The sequence below is a fragment of the Salvelinus sp. IW2-2015 genome, unplaced genomic scaffold (assembly GCF_002910315.2).
Source record: "Salvelinus sp. IW2-2015 unplaced genomic scaffold, ASM291031v2 Un_scaffold1624, whole genome shotgun sequence".
Lineage (NCBI taxonomy): Eukaryota > Metazoa > Chordata > Actinopteri > Salmoniformes > Salmonidae > Salvelinus > Salvelinus sp. IW2-2015.
In genome coordinates, this window is record NW_019943042.1 from 177,292 (window position 1) to 186,454 (window position 9,163).

The following is a 9,163-nucleotide window of genomic DNA, read 5'->3' on the forward strand; positions in this document are numbered from 1 at the left end:
CACTCTGTGCCTCTGTATGTAGCCTCCACATTAACTCTGTACCCCCTGTATATAGCCTCCACCATTAACTCCTGTACCCCTGTATATAGCCTCCACATAACTCTGTACCTCCTGTATATAGGCCTCCACATTAACTCTGTACCCCCTGTATATAGCCACCTCCCACATTAACTCTGTACCCTCTGTATATAGCCTCCACATTGAACTCTGTACCCCTGTATATAGGCCTCCACATTAACTCTGTACCCACCTGTATATAGCCTCCACATTAACTCTGTACCCCCTGTATATAGCCTCCACATTAACTGTCCTGTATATCGTTAACTCTGTAACCCCTGTATATAGCCTCCACATAACTCTGTACCCCTGTATATAGCCTCCACATTAAACTCTGTACCCCTGTATATAGGCCTCCCACTTAACTCTGTACCCCTGTATATAGCCTCCACATTAACTCTGTACCCCACTGTATATAGCCTCCACAATTAACTCTGTACCCCCTGTATATAGCCTCCACATTAACTCTGTACCCTCTTGCATATAGCCTCCACATTAACTCTGTACCCCTGTTAATAGCCTCCACATTAACTCTGTACCTCCTGTATATAGGCCTCCACATTAAGACTCTGTACCCCCTGTATATAGCCTCCACATTGACTCTGTACCCCCTGTATATAGCCTCCACTGTAAACTCTGTACCCCCTTGGGATGATGCCTCCACTATGATAAACTCTGTACCTCCTTTTGTAGCCTCCCACATTGACTTGTGTACCCCCTTATATAGCCTTCCACATTGGACTCGGTACCCCACAGAGTTAATGTGGAGGCTATATACAGGGGGTACAGAGTCAATGTGGAGGCTATATACAGGGGGTACAGAGTTCATGTGGAGGCTATATACAGGGGGTACAGAGTTCATGTGGAGGCTATATACAGGGGGTACAGAGTTCATGTGCGAGGGGGACAGGTTAGTCGAGGTAGTTGAGGCAATATGTCCATGTCGGTAGATGTTTTTGAACCCTGTTCTGGTTTAGTTGGACACATAAAACCCTTGGAGATGAATCATCTCTTCATTCCACAGCTTTTTTAACTCATTGGGAGAAGAAATCAAAGTCTTCTCGTTTCCGGCTGCACTATTTATAGCACTACTCTGCGCTATTTATACAGCGACATCGTTATGATGAATGGAATGTGTGTGCAACGTTTCTAACTCGTTGGGAGAAGAAAACAGAGTCATTATGATGAATGTCATTTAATGTGACTCTGACTCCCACCACAGGCAGCAAAAGCCACTCTGTCTGTAAGTGTAACTCGTGGTTCATTCATGTGTTTGTTTAATGTGCTCATGCTTTGAGTTGATGATTGGGCGCAAAGTGGCGTGGGGTGTCCGGTGACCATGAGGTGATGCTCTGTAGACGCTTCCTCTTCTGTTCTGTCAGCAAGGTCCTCTTCCTGCGAGGTCCTCTTCCTGCTGTCAGCGAGGTCCTCTTCCTGCTGTTAGCGAGGTCCTCTTCCTGCTGTCAGCGAGGTTCTCTTCCTGCTGTCAGCGAGGTCCTCTTCCTGCTGTCAGCGAGGTCCTCTTCCTGCTGTTAGCGAGGTTCTCTTCCTGCTGTCAGCAAGGTCCTCTTCCTGCTGTTAACGAGGTCCTCTTCCTGCTGTCAGCGCATGTGGGCATGTGTGGGCATGTGTTTTGCTCACCTTTTTTTCTCCCCCCCATCATCCTCCCACCAGTCTGGGTGACCTTGCACCAGTCTCTGTGACCTTGCACCAGTCTCTGTGACCTTGGAGAGCGAGCGATTGTAGTACCGTTAAGCATTCTGGGACAGAGCAAACCAGACAGTCATATTGAGGGCACAGAGATGGAGAGGTTTGGGAGAAGACTGGAGAAAGAAGGGAGGCGCAAACTAACAACGGATGTGCTGTGTGTCGTCATGTCTATGTTTGCGTTGAAGGGATACTGTCAAATGAAATAGATAGTAATAAAGTGAAATGCAGGGAGTGGTGAACTAGTGATACGAGTGGTCTTTGAGATGAAGAATAGCTCTGAAGGAGATCTGTGTCTAGGCATGATAGTGTCTTAATAAGGGTTAATATCTCATTGGCTCTCACTAATGTTCTATATGGGAACAGGCTGTCTACCTCAGCTCGCGGAAACCATGGCAACCACCTGAGATTCTGAAACACACGTTATGACAGTAACTTATTGACTTGGATTAGTAATCAAATTGAAAAGTGTTCAATGGCAAATAGCATTTGTCGTTGAAGTTTAATTTCCTAAGGTAAGGGATTTAGGATATCCATTTTTTGCTCAGGTTTGTGTGCCGGTGACTGTGGAATTGCCTATTTGAAAATGTTTCCTTCTCACAGAAAGGTTTAAGTGTTGATATCAGCTATGCTTCAGCAATAAACACGTCTTAACATCAACACACTCTGAAGCTCAAACAACATTTACCTCCATGTTAAAACAGCATCCACCTACATGTTAAAACAACATCCACCTCCATGTTAAAAAGCATCCACCTACATGTTAAAACAACATCCCACGCTCTCATGTTAACAACCACAATCCACTCCATGTTAAAACAACATCCACTCCATGTTAAAACAGCATCCACCTCCATATTAAAACAGCATCCACCTCCATGTTAAAACAACATCCACCTCCATGTTAAACACATCCACCTCCATGTTAAAACAACATCCACCTCCATGTAAAACAACATCCACTCAATGTTAAAACAGCATCCACCTCCATGTTAAAACAACATCACCTCCATGTTAAAAACATCCACCTCCATGTTAAAACAACATCCACCTCCATGTTAAAACAACATCCACCTCCATTTAAAACAGCATCCACCTCATGTTAAAACAACATCCATCTCCATTAAAAACAGCATCCACCTCCATATTAAAACAGCATCCACCTCCATGTTAAAACAACATCCACCTCATGTTAAAACAGCATCCACCTCCATGTTAAAACAACATCCACCTCCATGTTAAAACAGCATCCACCTCCATTGTTAAAACAACATCCACCTCCATGTTAAAACAACATCCACCTCCATGTTAAAACACATCCACCTCCATGTTAAAACAGCATCCACCTCCATGTTAAAACAACATACCTCCATGTTAAAACATCCACTCATGTTAAAACACATCCACCTCATGTTAAAACAACATCCACCTCCATGTTAAAACAACATCCACCTCCATGTTAAAACAGCATCCCCTCCATTTTAAAACAACATCCCTCATGTTAAACAAACATCCCCTATTTAAAACACATCCACTCCATGTTAAAACAACATCCACCTCATGTTAAAACAACATCCACCTCCATGTTAAAACAGCATCCACTCCATGTTAAACAACATCCACCTCCATGTTAAAAACAACATCCACCTCCATGTTAAAACAGCATCCACCTCCATGTTAAAACACTATCCACCTCCATGTTAAAAACAACATCCACCTCCATGTTAAAACAGCATCCACCTCCATGTTAAAACAACATCCACCCTGCATATTAAAACAACATCCACCTCCATATAAAACAACATCCACCTCCATATTAAAACAGCATCCACCTGCATATTAAAACAACATCCCTCCATATAAAAACATCCACCTCCATGTTAAAACAACATCCACCTCCATGTTAAACAACATCCACTCTCCATGTTAAAACAACATCCACCTCCATGTTAAAACAACATCCACCCATCTCCATGTTAAAAACAACATCCACCTCCATGTTAAAACAACATCCACCTCCATGTTAAAACAACATCCACCTCCATATTAAAAACATCCACCTCCATATTAAAACAACATCCACTCCATGTTACAACATCCACCTCCATGTTAAAACAACTCCACCTCCATGTTAAAACAACATCCACCTCCATGTTAAAACAACATACCTCCATGTTAAACAACATCCACCTCCATGTAAAACAACATCCACCTCCATGTTAAAACAACATCCACCTCCATGTTAAAAACAACATCCATCTCCATATTAAAACAACATCCACCCTCCATGTTAAACAACATCCACCTCCATGTTAAAACAACATCCAACTCCATATTAAAACAACATCCATCTCCATGTTAAAACAACATCCACCTCCATGTTAAAACAACATCCACCTCCAATGTTAAAAAACATCCACTCCATATTAAAACAACATCCATCTCCATGTTAAAAACAACATCCACCTCCATGTTAAAACACTCCACCTCCATGTTAAAACACATCCATCCATGTTAAAACAATCACCTCCATGTAAACATCTATGTTAAAACACATCCATACCATTTAAAACACATCCATCTCATGTTAAACAACAGCCACCTCCATATTAAAACAACATCCACCTCCATGTTAAAACAACATCCACTCCATATTAAAACAACATCCCCTCCATGTAAAACAACATCCACCTCCATGTAAAACAACGTCCACCTCCATGTTAAAACAACATCCACCTCCATGTTAAAACAACATTACCTCCATGTTAAAACAACATCCACCTCCATGTTAAAACAACATCCACCTCCATGTTAAAACAACATCCACCTCCATGTTAAAACAACATCCATTCCATATTAAAACACATCCACCTCCATGTTAAAACAACATCCACCTCCATGTTAAAACAACATCCACACTCCATATTAACACATCCATCTCCATGTTAAAACAACATCCACCTCCATGTTAAAACAACATCCACCTCCATGTTAAACAACATCCATCTCATATTAAAACAACATCCATCTCCATGTTAAAACAACATCCACCTCCATGTTAAAACAACATCCACCTCCATGTTAAAACAACATCCATATCCATATTAAAACAACATCCATCTCCATGTTAAAGCAACAGCCACCTCCATATTATAAACAACATCCACCTCCATGTTAAAACAACAATCCACCTCCATGTTAAAACAACATCCACCCTGTTAAACAACATCCATATCCATATTAAAACAACAGCCATCTCCATATTAAAACAACATCCACCTCCATGTTAAAACAACATCCACCTCCATGTTAAAACAACATCCACCTCCATGTTAAAACAACATCCACCTCCATGTTAAAACAACATCCATATCCATATTAAAACAACATCCATCTCCATATTAAAACAACATCCACCTCCATGTTAAAACAACATCCACCTCATGTTAAAACAACATCCATCTCCATATTAAAACAACAGCCACCTCCATATTAAAACAACATCCATCTCCATGTTAAAACAACATCCATCTCCATATTAAAAACATCCACCCCATATTAAAACAACATCCACTCCATATTAAAACAACATCCATCTCCATGTCAAAACAGCAGCCACCTCCATATTTGTAACGTGGACGCTGGGATTTGGGAAGCAAGTGTAGGTGGTGAGTTTAATAATAAACGGCACAATACAAGAAACACGAGTAGAGTACAGACATGAAAGCACATAGTCAATACTGCCTGGGGAATGAACCTAAGGGAGTGCCAGATCAAGGGGAGGTAATGCGGGAAGTAATGGAGTCCAGGTGTGTCTGTTGATGAAGCGCGGGTGCGCGCAATGATGAATGCCAGGACCGGTGGTTAGTAAACCGGCGACGTCGAATGCTGGAGGTGAGGAGTGGGAGTAGACGTGACAAATATTAAACATCTACCTCCATTTTAAAACAACATCCCACCTCCATATTAAAACAACATTTACCTCCATGTTAAAACAACATCCACCTCCATATTAAACATCTACCTCCATTTTAAAACAACATCCACCTCCATATTAAAACAACATTTACCTCCATGTTAAAACAACATCCACCTCCATGTTTAAAACAACATCCACTCCATTGTTAAAACAACATCCATCCTCCATATTAAAACAACATTTACCTCCATGTTAAAACAAACATCCACCTCCATATTAAAACAACATTTACCTCCATATTAAAACAACATCCACCTCTATATTAAAACAACAGCCACCTCCATATTGTCTCTCTCTCCCTCTCCCTCTCTCACATTTTGTCAGGAAATGCAGCTCTGTCTTGGGTTCTGCTGTGGTGCAGTGGTTGCACAGCCTTTCATCTTCAGGGAGCTAGGTTTTCCTGTCTCTACTCTTCTCAATGGCAAGGCTGTGCCCACTAAGCCTGTACTTTGTCAAGGTTTTCCTAAGGTTTGCAATGGTGAACTGTCGATTTAGGGCTAGATAGTACTGCATTTTGCTTTGTGATTCCCAGTAGGCAATGTAGTTTTGTTTTGACTGTGTTGTAATTTGTTTTATTCTGATTGATTGGATGTTCGGGTCCTGAGGCTTAGTAGAACAGGTTTGTGAACTCAACCCCAGGACCAGCTGGATGAGGGGACTCTTTTCTTTGCTCAGCTCTTGGCATTGCAGGGCTTGGTAATGATATGAGAGGGGGTCACTGTATTTTAGATGTTTCCAAAACTGAATTGCTCTTTTTTTAGTTTTTATTATTAGTGGTTATTGGCCTAATTCTGCCCTGCATGCATTGTTTGTAGTTTTCCTCTGGACATGTAGTATAATCTTACAGAACTCTGCATGCAGAGTTTCAATGGGTTGTTTGTCCCATTGGGTGAAATCTTGTTTGCAAGTGGACCCCACACCTCGCTGCCATAAAGTGCAATTGGTTCAATGACAAATTCAATTAGTTTTAGCCAAATTTGAATAGGTATTTCAATTTGAATTTGTTTTTTAATGGCGTAGAATGCCCTGCGTTCTTTCTCGATCAGTTCATTCACTGACTCATTTAGGTGTCGAGTTGAGCTTATTTGAAACCTAAGTAATTGTAGTGTGTGCAATACTCTATATATTTGGTACGAATTGAGAACTTTGGTCTAATTTCCTGAGGTCTGGATCTTCTCTGGAAAATCAATATTTTAGTCTTTCTGGGGTTTACTGCCAGGGCCCAGGTCTGGCAGTACTGCTCTAGCAGGTCCAGGCTCTGCTGTAGGCCATGTGCTGTGGGGTTTTTGACTGCCCCGGGCCCAGGTCTGGCAGTACTGCTCTAGCAGGTCCAGGCTCTGCTGTAGGCCATGTGCTGTGGGGTTTACTGCCAGGGCCAGGTCTGGCAGTACTGCTCTAGCAGGTCCAGGCTCTGCTGTAGGCCATGTGTGGGTGTGACCGCAGGCACAGGTCGTCTGCGAAGAGCAGGCATTTAAACTCTGAATTGTGGAGACTACACCAGGGGCTGAGGATTTTTCTAGAATAGTGGCCATTCTTTTATGTAAATATTGAAGAGCGCCGGGCTCAGATTGAAAGCCTGGTGAAGGCCCGCCCCTGGTTAAAGAATTTGTTATTTTTGTGCCAATTTTGATGCTTGCACATATTGCCAGTATACATTGATTTAATTTGTAATGTGTTTTACCCCCTAAGCTATACAAATAAATAAAGAGAGTCGCAAACTCTATATATAACTGGGTAAAACACCAACGTTTCGGCATCAGTGCCTTCTTCAGGGTGCCTTCTTCGGGGTGCCTTCTTCGGGGTGCCTTCTTCAGGGTGATGCCGAAACGTTGGTGTTGGTGCTGGCGACTGGACCTTTTTTGGAACACCATTATTTTTGTCTTACTGAGATTTATTGTCAGGGCCCAGGTCTTGCGAACCTGTGCAGAAGATCTAGGTGCTGCTGTAACGCCCTCCTTGGTTGGGGACATTCTTTTCCTCCCCCTCCTCTCCCTCCCCTCTCTCCTCTCTATCCTCCCGTCTCTCTCCTCGGCTATCCTCCCCTCTCCTCTCCTTCTCTGTCCCTCTTCTCTCTCTCCTCCCCTCTCTCCTCCTCCGTTTTCTCTCTCCTCTGTTCTCTCTCTCCTCCCTTTTCTCTCTTCCCCCCTTTCTCTCCTCCTCTCACTTTCCTCCTCTCTTTTCCACCTCTCTCTCCTCCCCTCTCTTCCTCACTCTCTCTCCTCCTCACTCTCTCTCTCCCACCTCTCTCTCTCCTCACTCTCTCTCTCCCACCTCTCTCTCCTTCTCACTCTCTCTCTTCCCACCTCTCTCTCCTCCCTCTCTCTCCTCACTCTCTCTCTTCCCACCTCTCTCTCCTCCTCACTCTCTCTCTTCCCACCTCTCTCTCCTCCCTCTCTCTTCCTCCTCACTCTCTCTCCTTCCCCCCTCTCTTCCTTCCCTCTCTCTCCTCCCCTCTCTCTCTCTATGATTCTCAGCTCACTGTAAAAATGCATCCATGTTACTGGGTCACGGTGACCTATGGTATCCTCCACTGCAGAGAGATGATACAGGCAAACATACACACACCGAGCAGACGTTGCAAAGTGGTTTTGTAGCATTGCTGAACGTGCACATCGTGTTCTAGGAAATGGTGTTCTCCTGAGGTGGCGTGGCGCGTGCCCTGCTCAGATGATGAAAGTGAAAACTGACCTTGTGGGATTCAAATGAATCAAATTCCCTGGCGAACACAATGGTTACATTATGAACAAACACTTCCCTTTTCAACCAGTGGTCACACCTGCAAGCAGTGGAAAAGGGAATTGATAAGTAAACGTAGTGTAGTACTGTTTGGTTAGGTAACCGTAGTTACTGTTTGGTTAGGTAACCGTAGTTACTGTTTGGTTAGGGATCAGTGATGTTAATGATTTCACACAGTTGTTATGGTTATGCTGGTTTCATTCAAGTTGTCATAATGTCATAATTGTTCATAACAGGTTCAATGTTGTAATTTTACCAGCTTGGGTAGGTTTCTTTCTCAGGAAGAGAGATTCTACTTGATTGGTTGTGAAATTTGGTAAATTGTGCAGGGGAAATAAAACTCATCGTAGTCTGTTCCAGGAAGAAGGTTGTCACGCCAGGGAGAGTGATTAGGTTAGCCTCTCTTTCTCTCTCTTTTCCTCTCTCTCTCTTCTCCAAGTCGTTTCCGGCTTTCTCTTTAACTCCACCTTTTCTGTCCCTCCCTCTGCCCCCCCCCCCCCCATCCCCGTCTCTGGTGACAGTCATTCAGGCAGGTTGACCTCGCCTTAGCTCCACCCCTCCTATTCACCTGGCGCTCGGCCCAGAATGTTGCTGCTATTCCGCCCGCTCTCATTGGTCCCCCCTCACACCCTGCTTGTGAGAAAGGGAAATGACCGCCCTCCCCTCCACTTCCCTCTGCTCTCT

At 43.4% G+C, this 9,163-nt stretch overlaps 1 long non-coding RNA gene across 1 annotated transcript in view; it reads right to left on the reverse strand.

The window, feature by feature from the left end:
- LOC139024537 (uncharacterized) overlaps positions 1 to 307 on the reverse strand; it is a 1,550-nt gene extending 1,243 nt beyond the window's left edge. The window contains exon 1 of the long non-coding RNA XR_011475876.1: positions 251 to 307. This is a non-coding gene — a long non-coding RNA (uncharacterized lncRNA). The remainder of the gene's footprint in view (positions 1 to 250) is intronic.
- Between the last annotated feature and the right edge of the window lie 8,856 nt (positions 308 to 9,163).